Source organism: Bubalus kerabau, chromosome 6 (assembly GCF_029407905.1).
Source record: "Bubalus kerabau isolate K-KA32 ecotype Philippines breed swamp buffalo chromosome 6, PCC_UOA_SB_1v2, whole genome shotgun sequence".
Lineage (NCBI taxonomy): Eukaryota > Metazoa > Chordata > Mammalia > Artiodactyla > Bovidae > Bubalus > Bubalus kerabau.
Genome location: NC_073629.1, coordinates 118,793,774 through 118,811,264, shown reverse-complemented (window position 1 = coordinate 118,811,264; position 17,491 = coordinate 118,793,774). Strand labels below are relative to the sequence as shown.

At 51.2% G+C, this 17,491-nt stretch overlaps 1 long non-coding RNA gene across 1 annotated transcript; it reads right to left on the bottom strand.

The window, feature by feature from the left end:
* Nucleotides 1–16,090: 16,090 nt before the first annotated feature.
* On the bottom strand, nt 16,091–17,174 carry LOC129656346 (uncharacterized). Its single transcript, XR_008716338.1, has 3 exons — nt 17,015–17,174; nt 16,424–16,646; nt 16,091–16,340 (listed from the first exon to the last, which is right to left on the bottom strand). It is a non-coding gene; the product is annotated as an uncharacterized LOC129656346 (long non-coding RNA).
* Nucleotides 17,175–17,491: the final 317 nt, after the last annotated feature.

Sequence of the window (17,491 nt, the reverse complement as noted above, 5' to 3'; positions counted from 1 at the left end):
CGGAGGATCCCACCCTCGCCTTGTCTGCTCGTAAAGATGGACGTGATTCATGAACAGCATGAAGAAGCTGGCCGTGGAGAAGATGAGCAAGGAGATGGCTGGTTCCGGAACCAGAGAGGGTCGGCCTGGGGCCTGTGGCCACCCTGCCCTTGTTTATCCCCAAGAACTCAGCTCGGTGGTGCTTTGGTCTCTGCCCCAGCATCTGTTTATTGATGCCGTGATGAATGGGGTGGCATCGCCAGGGGAGAAAAGCCGCTTCCTGCGTGCACTGTGACAGGGGCCCCTCCCTGAGTCTCCAGGGCATTTATCCTGTGCTGTACGCGACAGTCAAAGCCCATCTGGAGCCGTCCACGGCCGCTGAGCGCCCACCATGAGCCCTGTCCCCATCTTCATCACCAGCACAGGACGCTCGCAGCCACCTACTGTGTGCGTTGCGTGCGGGTCCTGGGGCCTGGGGCGGTGAAGGGCAGGGAGGCCTGGCGGGCTGCAGTTCACGGGGTCACAGAGTCGGACACAACTGAGCAACTGGACAACAGCAGCTGTCTGTACTGTGTGTGGATTCTGGGGCCTGGCGCGGTGGGGACAGAGAGAGAGGTGAGGAGCCACAGAGACTCAATGGGCAGGGGAACACACCCTGTCCTCAGGGGCCTGCCAGCCCCTGGGGCGGCCAAGACATGTGCAGAGACCAGTCCTCTGACCCATAGCGACCCTCCCAGAGGAGCAAAGAAGGTAACCAGAACATTCTACCGGTTTAGAACAGACTCTGATTCAAGATTGCTTAGAGTGCTAACTGCGGAGCTCCACTGCAGAGGCTTCCAGTTGTCCCCTATTTCCTAGAAATGGAATCTTTTTTAGCCACACCCATGGCTGCCTGGAATGAAACCACATTGCCCAGCTTCACACGCATCTCTGCGGGAGCCTGTGGCCCAGGGCCTGGCCAGCGGGCGGGAGTGGGTCATGGTGTCACCTTCTCTTTCCCCTTCCTGCCGCCCAGCACAAGGGCAGACCGGTCAGAGCTTGGACACCTATGACCACGAGGGCTGCCTGGTGACGCTGGAGCAGGGGATGGAGCCCGGAACCCCAGCAATCATGTGGAGCAAAGCTGCCCAAGCAGCCTGGACGTGGCTTCCAGAGCTCTGGCTTGAAGGAATGAAGCTTGGTGAAGTCAGTGCTCAACTGGGGTCCCTCCCGCCTGAAATAAAGCCAATCCCAGTGGACTGAAGTGCCTGCTATGTGTCAGTGCCTCGTGGAAAAATGGGTGCTGTGGGGACAAGCAAGACTGAGACAGTCCTGCTCCCAGGGAACGTCCACTCAAGCGAGAGAAGCAGAGAAAAGGCAACAAACCAGAAAACACACGTCTTTTCAAGTCCTGATAGGTTTAAGGAGCTAAGGTGGCAGCTTGGGCTGCCCAGGTGGCTCAATGGTAAAGAATCTGCCTGCAGTGCAGGAGATGTGGGTTTGACCCCTGGGTCAGGAAGATCCCCTAGAGAAAGGAATGGCAACCTACTCCAGTATTCTTGCCTGGAGAGGTCCACGGACAGAGGAGCCTGGCTGGCTACAGTCATAGGGTTACAGAGAGTCAGATACGACTTTGCGACTCATGGGTTGCCATTCCCTTCTCCAGGGGATCTTCCCAACCCAGGGATTGACTCCAGGTCTCCTGCATCACAAGCAGATTCTTTATCACCTGAGCCACCAGGGAAACCATCAACAGCAGCAACAAGGTGATAACTCGCAAAGCCAGAGAGGGGCAGGGACAGGGGAGAGCAGATGGGGAGGCTTCCCAAAGGAGGCGGGTTTAGGAAGATGGGACGAGGAGAACAGGACACCAGTTAAAGGGAACTGGTCAAAAGTTGGAACCAGAAGAGATGGGGATCTGCCTGTGATGGACCAGGGGGCCACGGCAGGGATGAGCCGGTATCTGAGCTGTGGAAGGTGTGGGCTCTCGAGTGTGGGGAGAGGGCCCCCGGGTGGTCTTCTTCTGGAGCAGCCCCTGGAGCTGGAGCTGGCTTTGGTCGGGGTGTGTCCAGCACAGGAAATGCCTGGTCACTGGCCCCAGTGTCTCCACACTCAGGGAAAAAATGCTAATTCCTGGGCCCTGGCTGCCGGAGGGCAGGGCCTGTCTGATTTCCTGTAATTGGATTAGCGCTGATGAAGTCTAACAGCCCAGTTTTAAGGGTCTCAAGGTCTTCTGGCCTAACACCCTCCGCCTTCTGAGAGCCCTCCTGCCCTCTGGCGAAGGGCCCTGACTTCCTGCAGGACGACTGTCCTCCAGGGCCACAGACCTCTCCTTGCAGGAGGTTGTACTGTGCTGAATTGGAGTCTGACCCCTCTTTGAGCACTTCCTCTGGATCTACTGAACGTAAGATGAATCTCTTTACAAACAAGAAGCCATCAACCACATGCGCTCACTCATCACGACCTATAAGTCTCCTCTTTTTCTGGCTGAATGTCTTCAAAATCCACAGTCATTTCTCTCTCTATTGGCTGAAGCTCAGCCTCCTGGGGCAGCGGCTTAGGAAGGACCGTGTCGGCCCTGAGCCAGCTCAGCATCGCTCATTACTAGAGAGATCAAATCAAAACCACAATGAGGTACCACCTCACTCCAGTCAGAATGGCCATCATCAACAAGTCTACAAGCAATAAACGCTGGAGAGACTGTGGAGAGAAGGGAACCCTCCTACACTGTTGGCGGTACAGCCACTGTGGAGAGCGGAGCGGAGGCTTCCTTAAAAACTAAAAATAGAATTACCATACGATCCTGCAACCCCACTCCTGGGCATGTATCTGGAAAAGACAAAAACCTTAATTTGAAAAGATACGTGTACCCCACGTTCACGGAGCATCATTTACAACAGCCAAACGTGGAAGCCACCTAAACGTCCATCGACAGAGGAGTGGGTAAAGAAGGTGTGGATCTACGTGTACAGTGGAATTCTCCTCAGCCACAGAAAGCGTGAAATTAGTCCATTTGCAACAACACAGACAGACCTAGAGATTATCATACTGAGTGAAGTAAGTCAAAGACAAATATCATATGATATCACTGACATGTGGAACCTCTAAAAAATGATACAAATAAATTTGTTTATAAAAGAGAAACAGACTCGCAGACTTAGAGAACAAACTTATGATTACCAAAGGGGAAAGGTTGGGGGGAGAGATAAAATGGGAGTCTGAGATTGACATGTTGAGATTCAATACGTCACACTGAATGTTATGTGACATATTGAATATCAGTCATTCAGTTGTGTCCAATACTTTGCAACACTATGGACTGTAGCCCACCAGGCTCCTCTGTCCCTGGGATTCTCCAGGCAAGGATACCGGAGTGGGTTGCCATTTCCTCCTCCAGAGGATCTTCCCACCCCAGGGATCAAACCAGAGTCTTTTATTGCAGGTGGAGTCCTTACTGCCCGAGCCACTAGGGGAGACCCCATGTACACACACTGCTGCTGCTGCTAAGTCGCTTCAGTCGTGTCCGACTCTGTGCGACCCCATAGACGGCAGCCCACCAGGCTCCCGTCCCTGGGATTCTCCAGGCAAGAACACTGGAGTGGGGTGCCATTTCCTTCTCCAGTGCATGAAAGTGAAAAGTGAAGGTGAAGTCGCTCAGTCGTGTCCAACTCTTTGAGACCCCATGGACTGCAGCCCACCAGGCTCCTTTGTCCACGGGATTTCCCAGGCAAGAGTACTGGAGTGGGGTGCCATCGCCTTCTCCATGTACACATAGACTACTATACCTAAAACAGATGACTAATAAAGACGTACTGTATAGCACAGGGAACTCTGCTCAACATTCTGTAATAACCTCCCTGGGAAAATAATTTGAGAAAGTATATATATATATATAAAACTAAATCATTTTGCTGTACACCTTAAACTAACACAGCATTATAAATCAATAACATTTCAATATAAAATAAAAATTTAGAAAAAGTAAAGTCACAACTAAAAAAAAAACAAAGACTGGAGATAAAATGCAATGATGAAGGCAGCAGGCTCTGGGCAGTGTCCCTTGCTGCTTCTCCGCAGATGCAGCTCCACTTGCTGCTCACAGAATGTGGCCAGAGGACCCTTTAAGACTTTTTAGTTCACCCTCCAGTCTTAGCTTTCTAGGGCCGCCATAACAAATGACCACAAAGTGGGTGGCTGCAAGCAACAGAAACAGACGCTCCATCAGTTCTGGAGGCTGGATGTCCAAAGTCACAGCCCTGGTGGATTGGTTTCCCCAGAGGGTTCGGGGAGAAGCCACTCCAGCCTCTGTCCGGCTCACAGAAGGTGCTGGCAGGTCAGGGGGCCCTCGGCCTGCAGGGCGTCATCCGGCTGCCTCTCTTCGCGTCGCTTCTCTCTGTTCCTGTGTGCCCTCCCCTCTCTTCTCTTCTGAGGGAGATCACTGTCTTTAGGGCCCACCTTAATCCAGGAAGATTTCATCTGAGATCATCACCTTAATTATATCTACAAAGGCCCTTATTCCAAACGAGGTCATATTCTGAGGTTGCTGGTGACCACAGCTCTCCGTTCAGTCAGTTCATCGCTCAGGTGTGTCCGACTCCTTGCGACCCCATGAACCGCAGCACGCCAGGCCTCCCTGTCCATCACCAACTCCCGGAGTCCACCCGAACCCATGTCCATTGAGTCAGTGATGCCATCCAACCATCTCATCCTCTGTTGTCCCCTTCTCCTCCTGCCCTCAATCTTTCCCAGCATCAGGGTCTTTTCCAGTGAGTCAGCTCTTCACATCAGGTGGCCAAAGAATTGGAGCTTTAGCTTCAGCATCAGTCCTTCCAGTGAACACCTAGAACTGATCTCCTTTAGGATGGACTGGTTGGATCTCCTTGCAGTCCAAGGGACTCTCAAGAGTCTTCTCCAGCACCACAGGTCAAAGGCATCAGTTCTTCAGTGCTCAGCTTTCTTTATAGTCTAACTCTCACATCCATACATGACCACTAGAAAAACCATAGCCTTGACTAGATGGACCTTGTCGGCTAAGCTCTCAGAGGTGACCCCAACCACCCCACTTCACCACTGCACCTGACAGGTGAACAAAGTGAGGGGTTTGCAGGGGGTCGCCAGCGACTCGGTGAGGGATTGGACAGCGGTGCTGGGAGGCCACAAGGCAGGCGTGGTGAGACCTGCTCACTGCAAACAGTGTTCTGGGGGCTTCTCAGGTCATCAAAGCTCACCTCTGTTAGAGACAAAGTTCTGAAAAAAGTACTGCTTTGAAGATAAGCATTCTAAACCGTATGCATGTCCTCTCCCAACTTACTAAACAGAATTTAAAGCAAAAAAGTCCATCACCATTTTGTCATCTTGTTGGTAACTCGGGGTCACTGCTAAGCAGAGGCAGTGATGTGGTGATGCTCAGCTGGGCTGTGGCCCCTATACATTCCTGAGCTTCCTGACTTTCCCAAGAATGCTCAGTTCTCAAAAGGGCAGCTTATTCATTCATCACCAGCTCTCATAGGACACTTGTCTCTTAAAGAGATAAGATGTAAAATTCATGGAAACGCTCTATTTTTGGGGGGGGGGATATTAATCTTTATCTGCTTTCTGTATCTTTCATCCTCATCCCATTTCCAGCAGATCACCCAGCTCTTTGTCAGTCTTTTGCCTCAGGGATTTTTTATTTTTCCAGGCAGAAAGCCAAAGCAGCTTGAAGCCAAACGCTCTTTCTGTCTTTTGTAAAAAGCTAAGCCCATTTCATAAAACTCTAATCCCAAAGGGCGAGTGGGAGGGAGAGAGAGTGATTCCCTGAGATTTGGAAGAGAGCAGTCCCGAGGGCCCTGGATCTGAGCAGAACCAGGCTGAGTGCAGGAAGGGTGTGGGCCGGCCACGCTGTGCCCCAGGAAGGCTGAGCCCAGGTGCTGTGGGTTTCCACTTTGGCAAGGATTCCTGAGCTCCAAGCATGGCCCCGAACAGGAGAAGGATGCTGGGGAAAGGCCTCCGCTGGGCATGACCGCTCGAGGCTCTCTTCGGTCTTCTGGGCATCACGGAAGCTTCTTGATTCTGGAGCAACTCCAGGATAGGAGTTGTTGTTCAGTCACTAAGTTGTGTCCAACTCCTTGTGACCCCATAGACTGCAGCACGCCAGGCTTCCCTGTCCATCACCAACTCCCAGAGCTTGTTCAAACTCATGTCCATTGAGTCAGTGATGCCATCCAACCAACTCGTCCTCTGTTGTCCCCTTCTCCTCCTTCAGTCTTTCCCAGCATCAGGGTCTTTTCCATGAGTCAGCTCCTCGCATCATGTGGTCAAGCACTGGAGCTTCAGTATCAGTGCTTCCAGTGAATATTCAGAGTTGATTTCCTCTAGGATGGGAGGGAGGGGTTGAATTTTCTGCCACCCCATAGGGTGGGGCTCAAAATTGGGCTTAAGCTGACATAAGAAGATAAAGAAATGAACTTTCTGGATTTCTGGACAACATGGCACTGTAAGTTAACGCTCTGTGGCTTCTTCTCTGCTCCAAATCCATGGCAACTGCACACAGAAGTTACAGCCACACTGCGGAACATGCCGAGCGCCTCAGACTCAGGAACAGAAGACAGGAAGCAGTGATAGGTGCGGGCTGGAGGCGTGCTGGGCTCCGGGTCCAGAGGCATGAAGGTGGCAACAGTAACAGTGACTGAAAGAGCCCCACCTGAGGGGTGAGGACAGGACGACAGAGGCGGCCCCTGCGTACAGCCCCCCACCCACGAGAGGGAGTGGAAAGTTCCAGCTGAGTGCCTTCTACAGATGTGAGGACCAGTGTGGGGAAGCAGCCGCATATCTAGAACCTGGGTGGAGAACACCTGCTCGGTGACTGTGGCCAGCGTACCCAGTGGGCCCCTCCAATCCTTTGGCCTCCTGATGCAAAGAGCTGACGCATTGGAAAAGAGCCTGATGCTGGGAAAGATTGAGGGCAGGGGGAGAAGGGGACGACAGAGGACGAGATGGTTGGATGGCATCACCGACTCGATGGACATGAGTTTGAGCAAGCTCTGGGAGTTGGTGATGGGCAGGGAAGCCTGGCATGCTGCAGTCCATGGGGTCACAAATAGACATAATTGAGCGACTGAACTGAACTGAACCAGAAACCTGGAGACAAAAAAGATGATCACTGAAGTAGAAATAGCCAGTAGACAGGATAAAATCAAGCCAAGTGCAGTCAGAGAGATAGTAGATGAATCGGAAGGTAGATGGAAGGAATTCACCAAGAATGCATCCGAGAAAAACAGAGATTCAGAGGTCACCCAACGTGAAACAGCGACTTAGAGACACTTGGGTGTGGCTGGGCAACTCTGGCAGGAGGAGAGGAGCTCCGGAGAACAGGAAGAGGGGAGAGGTCATATTTGAACAGACACCAAGAGGGACCCCAGACTGAAAGGAAACACAAATCCTCAGACCGCAGCCACCTCTGACAATCAAGCAGGAGGATAAAATGAACCCTTGGTCATCTCTGTCATAGATTATAGGGGAAACCCCAAAATGAATTGCTCAGTGTAATACTATTCCATATTTTTTGCATTGCGTAAATAATAAAAATAACAAAGATGCAATAAAAGATATCAAATCTCTTTTCTGGTTCAGAGAGAAGATGTAAATACTTTAGACTTCATCTGAGAAGACTTGGAGTTTGGAATGTCGACTGAAAACAAAGCCTAGCCAGCACAAGACTGGAAATAAAACCTGTAGCCTCCCCAGCATTGTGGAGAAGAGAAGGACTTCAAAGAATTCCATCATGCCAGGAAAGGGCAGACAAGATCAAAGGAAGCAAAGGAAATTCACAGTATGTGAACTATCAGACAAAATAGGAAAAATCATCCCACTATTTCAGTATCCAATGTACATAAAAGGGATTAAATTCAAGTGTAAAGGCTGGAGACTGTAGGACTGAACCTCTATCCCCCAAATTCAACTAAATGCCGCTTCAAAGATACACATAAAATGGATGGCAGAGACAGGTTTAAAAAAAAAAGAACGAAAGAAGCAAAGTGAACACAAAGAAAAGAAAGTCATTAGAATAAAAAGTTAGATTTAAGACCAAGCCTTCACAGCGCCATGGACAGGATGGGCTGGTTACGCTGAGCGCCCACTTGGGTAGCTGGCAGCCTGTACCCTGTCATTCTGGCTCTGCGATCAGGACCCGGGCGGTCGGAGGGGCCTCTACCTGGGCCGTCACTGGACAGAGACCCCCCCAGAGCCACGGGCTGGCTCTGAGCACTTCTGCCTGAAAGCGTCCCGCCACTGCCCAGAGCTCACTGGCCAGAGCAGGTGGCCCATGCTCCTGAGCTCAGCAGGGGGGGCACTCAAACTCACCTTGGAGAAGGTAAACAAAATACTGCATATGGTGACGATCACACCCGCCCCACCCCCAGTAACCACGTGCGAAGAGGGTCCAGCCGGCCTGAAGGTTGAACACATACCTAAGAACATGCATTCATGCACAAGCAAGATTTTTCACCCTGTGGGGCCTGGCAGTTTGGGAGGGGTGCCCTTTCTTTCCATTTCCTCTGCTGACTGCTGAAGGTCACCCTCAGGGAACGTCAGAGCACCCACTTGTTTTCCTTCTGGGGGCCCACCCTGCACAAAGCTTCCTCCCAGGCATGTGGACCCCCAGACAGAATGACACAGGCTCTGCCACGTGGGTCAGGATGAGCGCCGACCTCCCCTGAGAGCTCTGCTCCATGGGGACATCCCACAGAGGGTCACGACAATGAGACCAGCAGCCATCCATGGGGGCAGGGTGGGTAAGACCCCAAGACACGAGTTGGAAGCTGGAAGCTGGGCAGAGGCCGTGTGCGGAGACCGCAAGCCGTGGAGAAGGGTGGTCCATGGTGGTCAGGGCCTGGCCGGGGAACCCCCACAGTGAGCAACAAGCAGGCATGGCCATCCAGTCCTGAGAGGTCTTCCCCGACCTGTGTCCCGTCTCTGCTCTCCCTCCCTGGGTCCCGCCAGCATCAACCCTCCTTACCTCGTACCTGGAGCTCGTCTTGTTCCCAGACACCACCAAGGGCTGCAGATAGCAAGCTCGGTCTCTTCATGATCCTAATATTACACTTCAGGGCCTTCCGGTGGGAAGATTTTTCTTAGATTGTATTGAAGCAGAGTTGGGTTACAAGGTTGTGTTAATTTCTGTGGTACAGCAAAGAGTCAATTATACACACACAGATACTCTTTTCCACTAGGGTTTACCCCAGGTCATTGAGTGTATTAATCGTCCCCTGGGCTGTGCAGCAGTACCTGTTGTTGACCCATCCTGCACACACTAGTTTGCACCTGCTGGTCCCAAACTCCCAGTCCTTCCCTCCCCCACGCCCCTCCCCCGTGGCAGGCAGCAGTCTGTTCTCTGCGTCTGTGAGTCTGTTTCTGCTTTGGAGGTATGGCGGGAAGATACTTTTGCGGTGGCTCAGGGGACTTCACTCTCAGCTTCTCGGTCAGACATCAGTGTGCAGGGTTTCTGGAAGCCCCGGGGGCGCAGCAGGAGCCCAGGGCTTGGAGTTGCCCAACTTGACTACTCCAGTTCCTCCAGCTTTTAGCTCATGACCTCGATCAAGATTTAAACTTCCAGCTTCATTTTCTCTTGTAAAGAGAACACCTTCCCCGCCTGCTTGAGGGCCCTCAGAGTGGCAATACCGGGCAGACGCAGGTGCGATGGGGCTGTTTGGGGATGGCGAAGCTGGGGCCACCAAGCCTGCCACTTCCCTGCTTGCCTGTCGCACAGAGTATTTCTCTCCAGGGCTCCCCCTTCTCAGAACCCACTCCAGATTCTTCTCCTCACCCTTAAACTGCACTTAGAGGATATATAATGCTTAGAAAGTATTAGAATATTTTAAAATACCCATTTTAAAAACATAAACCCACATCTTTACTATGTATCACGGACTCGATGGATGTGAGTTTGAGCAAGCTCCGGGAGTTGCTGATGGACAGGGAGGCCTGGCGTGCTGCAGTCCATGGGGTCGCCAAGAGTCAGACACGACTGAGCAACTGAACTGAACTTAGGAAGCACAGGTAGGCCCCCGCAGGGGTTTGGGGTGGGTTTTGCCTGGTTTGTGGGGGGCGCACACATGCATGTGGAGCCTGGCTCTTCCGTGGGGACAGGGACGTGCCGCCGGGGTGACCAGGCTCTGCTCCCCCCATCCCACCCAGCGACACTGAGTCCAGTCCTGGGGGAGTTAAAGAGAGTGGGCGGCTGGGACCCCAGCATGCAGGGGTTGGCTCCCCCGACCTCCTTCCTTAATTTTTATGGAACTGGCCTCCCCTCCCAGGCTCTTGCCTTCATGGGAGGTTTTGCCATTTTATTGCTCAAAGTTTGCGAAATGTTTCAGCCTTTGACTTAAGAGCCTGGAGAACCCCTTCCCGCGCCTCTGCAGCGGGCCTCTGGAACAGTCACATCCTGTGGGGAGCCAGGGGGTGGGCGCCACGCCCCCAGTGAAGGGTCCGCTGGGCTTTATTTCACCAGCGCTTGTTTACCTACATCTCCTGCCTCCATTAACGACTCTCACTTTGTGGTTCTGCAGCCAGGAGCAGCAGTTTCGGGTCCAGGACGGGATTAACAGTTTTAATCTCCTTGGTGTTCCTAGAGAATTCCAAAAGCAAGGCGCTGGGTGTATCTGGGGGATGTGCTTCCCTACAGGGCCATCCAGGGAACCCAGTCGTCGTGGGATCCAGGCTTTGGCCGAGAGGACCACCAAGGTTTCAGGGTTGGAGGAGAAAGGTAAAATTTTCAAGAGCTTCTGATCTCTCTGAGTGTTAATTTGAAGTCATAGAAAGGTCAAGAGGGCCCTTTCCAAAACAATAAAGATGTTACGAAACCTCCTTGCTCGGCATGCTGAGCACAGGAGCTAGCTGTGGAACGTCGTCTGTAGGCCTCAGACGACGTTCTGTGAGTCCAGAAAGTTTTCCTATTAAACGTGGTGGGGCCTTGAGCCTCCAGGCCTGGGCGAGGCTGCCAAGAGGCTGGCACGGTTTTTACAAGGCGGCCAGCAAGCCGCTGGGGACCAGCACTTTGTCATCTTCTATTCTTACATCACATGTTTCCCCCCTTTCATCGTGGAAAGGAATTCAGCCCAACGGCCAGGAAGATGCTCTCGGTGGAGTGTGGATGCGAAGCCCTGAAGCAGAGCACCCGGGGCTGGTGCTGAGTCTCCTGAGAACAGACGGGGATGGCGGGTGAGGGGCTCAGGGGGTGCTCTCTGGCCCTGACGGGGCGGGGACCACAGAGCAGGGCACACGTGATCAGGTGATGGCTTTCCCAGCATGGTGCTGTTCCTGAGTCCAAACTCACTCTGCTCACCGCATCACAGGCCAGTAAATCGGGAGACGAGCTGTTGGGCAGGAATAGCGACTCTACTGGGAAAGCCAGTAGGTGAGAAGATGGTGGATTCGTGCCCCATAGACTATTTTACCTGAGTTAGAATTGAGGCTTCTTTTATACTTAAAGGACTTCCCTGGTGACTCAGCTGGTAAAGAATCCACCTGCAACGCGGGAGACCTGGGTTCAATCCCTGGGTTGGGAAGATCCCCTGGAGAAGGCAAAGGCTACCCACTCCAGTATTGTGGGCTGGAGAATTCCATGGACTGTATAGTCCATGGGGTCGCAAAGAGTCAGACATGACTGACCGACTTCCGCTTCGCTTTTGTACTTACAGAGGGGAGGGTGTGGTTGACGTCGCAGATCCTTTGGTGTTGGTATCCTCCGTTCTTGCAGCTGCCCTTGTAGGTCAGGTCTCCTTTCTGTTCTCTGTTCTGAAGCTTTTTATCTCCCTATGAATGGAACAGAGTTATACTCTTAAAGGTCAGAGCCTTGAGAATAGGTTCTTCGGTATATTTCAGGCTCTAGGCAACATTGAGCTTCCCCGGTGGCTCAGAAGGAAAAAAAAAAATCTGCCTACAATGCAGGAGACCTGGGTTCAATCCCTGGGTCGGGAAGATTCCCTGGAGAAGGGAATGGCAACCCACTCCAGTACTCTTGCCTGGCGAATCCCATGGACAGAGGAGCCTGGCAGGCTACAGTCCATGAAGTCACAAAGAGCCAAACGTGACTGAGCAGCTAACACACACACCGGAAACATTCTTTTGCAAAACGTGCGGAGCCAGCATGACTACACACGTGCAGCAGAGCACAAGGTCACAGTAAAGGGACAGACCCCACACGGAGCTGGATTCGTTCCTCCCCATCACCGTGCTTTCAGGAAAAGAAACTCAAGGTACATCCTGCTCCCCATGCACCCGGGCCACTCACTCCCTATGTGGTTTCTGAGCAGCCCCCATAGAAGCCTCAGCAATATTCAAGCTGCCCGGAGATCTTTGGAAGGGCTGACGTTGGCCAGGCCCAGCAGGAGGCGGGCTCTGGCAGCACCCAGGAGCCCCGCTCCCCTCTCCAGGCTGCCTCCCTGCCTTCCTGGCCTAGAGTAGCCCAGGGTCTCTGCTCAGACTCCACCTCTGATCTTCAGCGTGGAGGGAGGGGGTGGGGAGGAGATTTGGGTGTTTCAGAGACTGAGTGCAAAGTCAGCGCTGTTGCTCACTGGGTAGGTGTCTCAACCTTGAGCAGACCCCCTCCTCTGAAATTCAGCCTCACTGTTCTATTCCTCCCTGGGGGCTGTGAAGACACCACAGTTCTAGGATGTGAAGCTCTAAACAGACCCACAGGGTGCTCATCCACGAAGGAAGGAGCTGAGACCTGTGGGCCTGCTTCTAAAGCTGGAAGCCCCCATCAGCCTCCGAGGGCTGCAAAGAGCTAGGTGGGACCATCTGGGGGCTTCCACCCTGTGGTTGCTAGGAATGATGGCGCTGTGAACATGTCCTTTATTTCCTATGACTTTGACTTTTCTTTTTGGCTGCCCCATGAGACATGCAGGATCTTAGTTCCCTGACCAGGAATCAGACTGATGCCTCCTGCAGTGGAAGCACAGAGTTTTAACCACTGAACCACCAAGGAGTCCCAATACTGACATTTTTGAAGAGTGTAGATCAACCATTTTGTAGCATGTCCTTCAGCCTGGGTTTGTCTAATGTTTTCTTTGTGATTCAGTGTATGTTCCGCATTTCTGGCCGGGATATAATAGGATTGGTTTGTCCTCGGCGTGTCACTTAAGGAGGGCTGTGAAGTCACCTCGTCCCGTGGTTAGTGATGGACCTCAGTCACTTGGTGAAAGGGTGTTTCCAGGTTTCCCCACTATAAAAAGACCCATTCCCCCTAGCAGTTCATAGTCTGTGGGGGGTACATTGAAACTCGGGGATGACCCGTTTCCTAACACACTTTGACTCACTGACCTTAGCATCCATTGATGATTCTTGCATGAATCATTTTTTCCATGCCATATTGATGGCAAAATTATGATTTCCTAACTCTTGTCATTCCTTCCACATTTACTGGTTGATATTCTACTATAATATGAGGCTTCCCAGGTGGCACAGTGGTAAAGAATTCGGCTGCCGATGCAGGAGATGCAAGAGCCTTGGGTTAAATCCCTGGGTCGGGAAGATCCCCAGTATTCTTGCCTGGAAAATTCCATGGACAGAGGAAGCTGGCAGGCTACAGTCCATGGGATTACAAAGAGTCAGACACATCTGAGTGACTGAGCACACACACACACATTCTACTACAAAAGGGAAATTTCCTTCTCTTGCTTGCTTTCTACAATTTATATGGAAACACGGTCTCTCTCTCTTGCTTTAAAAAATGTCATGCATTATAGCCCATCGCTGTCAATAATTAATCTCTCTGCTCAAATTGTCTTAGACTCAACACTGAGGGTACCTTCCTCCTATTCTGCTTTCATCATATCCTGAGCATTTTTTAACCTTCGGGCGGAACAAGACACTCTAGGCTCATCGTGTTTGCTTCAGTCCTAGAATCAACCATTTTCTCAGGGAAACCTGGTTTCTTTCAGTGGAGAAAGGTTGATATTTAAGGACCAAATCTGACCCTAGCATGTGCATTGCTGATAGGCATCACTGTTTCTAGGCCCTTTCCATGGACAGAGCCAAGACATCCATACAAAAAAGAAAACACAGATATTTTAAAGTCATGATCTGACTCTGACATGTCTATGTAAGCCCAACACCACAGAACTCTTCCCTGCCTCCTACTGGTCTACATTTATTCCTCCCCTTCTCCGCAATATCAGTGTGATTATTCATTTACACAAATAGAATACATATGATTCAACGATAAACGTACTGAGTAATGTTCAAGATTTATACCCAGCAAAAATATCTTTTTTCTCTTTAGACTGAAGTTATCGTCAAAAGTTTACTTAAATAAATTCCTATTTCCCTGCTATATGGTTATTGTTATGCTGCTATGTAACAGACCAGGCTTCCCAGGTAGTGCTTGTGGTAAAGAACCCACCTTCCAATGCAAAAGACATAAAAGAAACGGGTTCAATCCATGGGTTGGGAAGATCCCCTGGAGGAGGACTTGGTAACCCACTCCAGTGTTCTTGCCTGGAAAATCCTATGGACAGAGGAGCCTGGTGGGCTACTGTCCACTGGGTTGCAGAGTCAGACATGACTGAAGCGACTTAGCATGCAGGCACATGTAAAGAGACCACACAAAAATGTAGAGGCTTAGCAGTTTGTTATTATTATCCCTAACAGTTGTGTGAATTGCCAGTGTTCAGCTGAGTGATTCTGTCTTGAGGCTTCTCCTGTGGATGGCCAGATAGAAGCTGAGGTTGGTGTCATCCACTCAACAGGGCTGTTCGTTCAAGACGGCTTCTGTGGTTTGGGTGAACATGTGCACACCCTCTGCTGGCCTCTCTCCCAGAGCGGCTCAGCCCTGCAAGAGGGAGAAGCTGACAGCTGCCAGGTGAGCTCTCAGTTACGGATGGAGCCGGCCCAGCATCACTTCTGCCAGATTAGGGCTGAAGCTGGGTTCCCTGTGGGCTGGATGTCCAAGATGGCTTTATCACTCACACATTTGGGGCCTGCCTCTCTAGCACGGGAGCCTAGATTTCTTACATGGAGGCTCGGGCCTCCAAGAGAGGAAGTGGAGGCTGCCAAGCCAATTAAGGCATATTCCAGAGCTGGCTCAGCATCACTTCTGCCATATTCTATTCATCCAAGTAGTTACAGGAATCTCCCCGATTCAAGGGGGTAGACAGATAGATGCCACCTCTTGACAGGGGCCATATCAGGGAATATTAGGCCATTATCTGCGAAATGTGTTGCAAACATTTCCCTCCATTGATTATCTTTTATTTATTTTATTTTTTAAGTTTTTTTTAATTCTCTCTTTTATTTTTTGATTATATCTGTTTTTGTCTTTTTTTTTTTAACTTTACAATATTGTATTGGTTTTGCCATACATCAACATGAATCTGCCACAGGTATACACGTGTCCCCCATCCTGAACCCTCCTCCCTCCTCCCTCCCCGTACCATCCCTCTGGGTCGTCCCAGTGCACCAGCCCCAAGCATCCAGTATTTGATTATCTTTTAAATTCCTCTTTGCCTTGATTGCATGCTCTCCCTAACTGGGTCTGGATTTTTTAGTCATGGCTAGAAAGCATTTCCCCACCCACACTTATAAAGAAAGCCACATGTATTCTTTTTTAGGGCATTTAGATCTCTGCTGACTTCACTCCCTCTTCTCCATCCCTCCCTCCTACAGTGAGGAAGGAAGCCTAAGGACACCTCACCCAGCTGGAATGCTAATGAACCAGGAAAGGCCCTTGGGGAGACAGAAGGAAGTCCAGGCAGCAACAGCCCACCCCTCCTTCAGCCAGAACCTGTAAGATGCTCACAGGTGTGAATTCCAAGTTGCTGCCTCCTGATTGAAGAGAAGAAGCAAGTTTGCCTGAAGCAGCAACAAGTGACATCTGAGGAGCGTGACCTCATGGTTTTCCCCAGAAGTCAGGAAAAACTGTACAAAACATGCTCAGTCTTGTCTGAGTCTTTGTGACCCCAAGAACTGTAGGCCGTCAGGCTCCTCTGTCCATGGAATTCTCCAGGCAAGTATATTGGAGTGGGTTCCCATTCCCTTCTCTAGGGGATCTTCCCAACTCAGGGATCAAACCTGGGTCTCCTGCACTGCAGGCAGATTCTTTACCACCTGAGCCACCAGGGAAGCATACAAAATAGGAAAACAATTACATTTTTTATTATGAAAAACTCCAAATGTATAAAAGTAGAGAATATCATAAACCCCCCACATACTCATTACCCAACTTCAACACACATCTCTAGTTTGGGATACTGATTCACAGAAAAGGATTCAGGAAGCTCCCAGCCAGGCCTCCCAGTGCCCAGCGTGTCCTGAGGTCTTGGGCAAATCGCCATCTACCGAACCCTGAGAACTTGCTGGGTCTCAGTCCAATGGAGGGCCTGTCTTCATGCTGGCAACCTTGAGTCCTTGGAGGGAAGGATCCTGGTTAGTCTTCTTCCCTTAAGAGGCGGGAGAAGTGGGTATTCCCTTTGAAAAGAAAGATTCCTACCGAAATGCATCACAGTTTTGATGCTGAAAGTGACGGGTGCCCAGCCGTATGGAATCCGTCTCACCGCAGAGAGCTCAGCATCACTGACGTTCCCCTGTTCTGTTTCCCCGCAGACCTGGGGTCCTCTACAGCTTCTTCCACTCTTCCTGCCCTTACAGGTTTTGGAGTTAATGCTGGTTTTCTGGGTTATCCTCTGACAAGCCTGAGGTTTCTACTGAAAAAACTAACAAAACCAAAAAACAAACAGAAAATAAACATGTGCCAGCTGCTCAGTGTTGATATATGAGAGAGCAACGCCCACCAGCCCCAGGTCGGGAAAACGCTGCCTTATCCATTCTGGGGGCTATGACAAATGCCGCTGCTGGACGGCTTGTGGTGGTGATGGCGGTTTAGTCACTAAGTTGTGTCCGACTCTCGCAACCCAGTGGACTGTAGCCCTCCAAGTTCCTCTGTCCATGGAATTTTCCAGGCAAGGATACTGGAGTGGGTTGTCATTTCCTTCTCCAGGGGAATCTTCCAGACCCAGGGATCAAACCTCTGTCTCCTGCACTGCAGGCAGATTCTCATAGACCACGGGAATTCATCGCTCACCATCCTGGAGGCTGGGAAGCCTGAGACTAAGGGGCCAGCAAGGTCAGGTTCTGGTGGGGCCTGATTGCTCGGTCAGCCAGCACTTTCTCACTGTGCCTTCTCACGTCGGAAGGGGCCGGGGAGCCCTGGGAACCACTGTGATAAGAGTACCAATCCCATTCAGGAGGGCTTCACCCCTTATGACCTAATCACCTCCTAAAGGCCCCACCTCCTAACACCATTGCCCTGGACGTTAGGCCTTCAACATATCCATCTTGGGAGGAAACAAACGTTAAGATCATAGCAGCTTCACTTAGCTGTCTTCATGTTTTCTCTTGATTTCTCTCCACAGGAGGACGTGACTTCCACGTATCGTGGGCATCGGGCTTCCCAGGTGGCTCTGTGGTAAAGAATCTGCCTGCCAGCACAGGAAGTGCAGGCGACGCAGGCTTGATCCTGGGATTGGGAAGATCCCCTGGAGGAGGAAATGAAAACCCA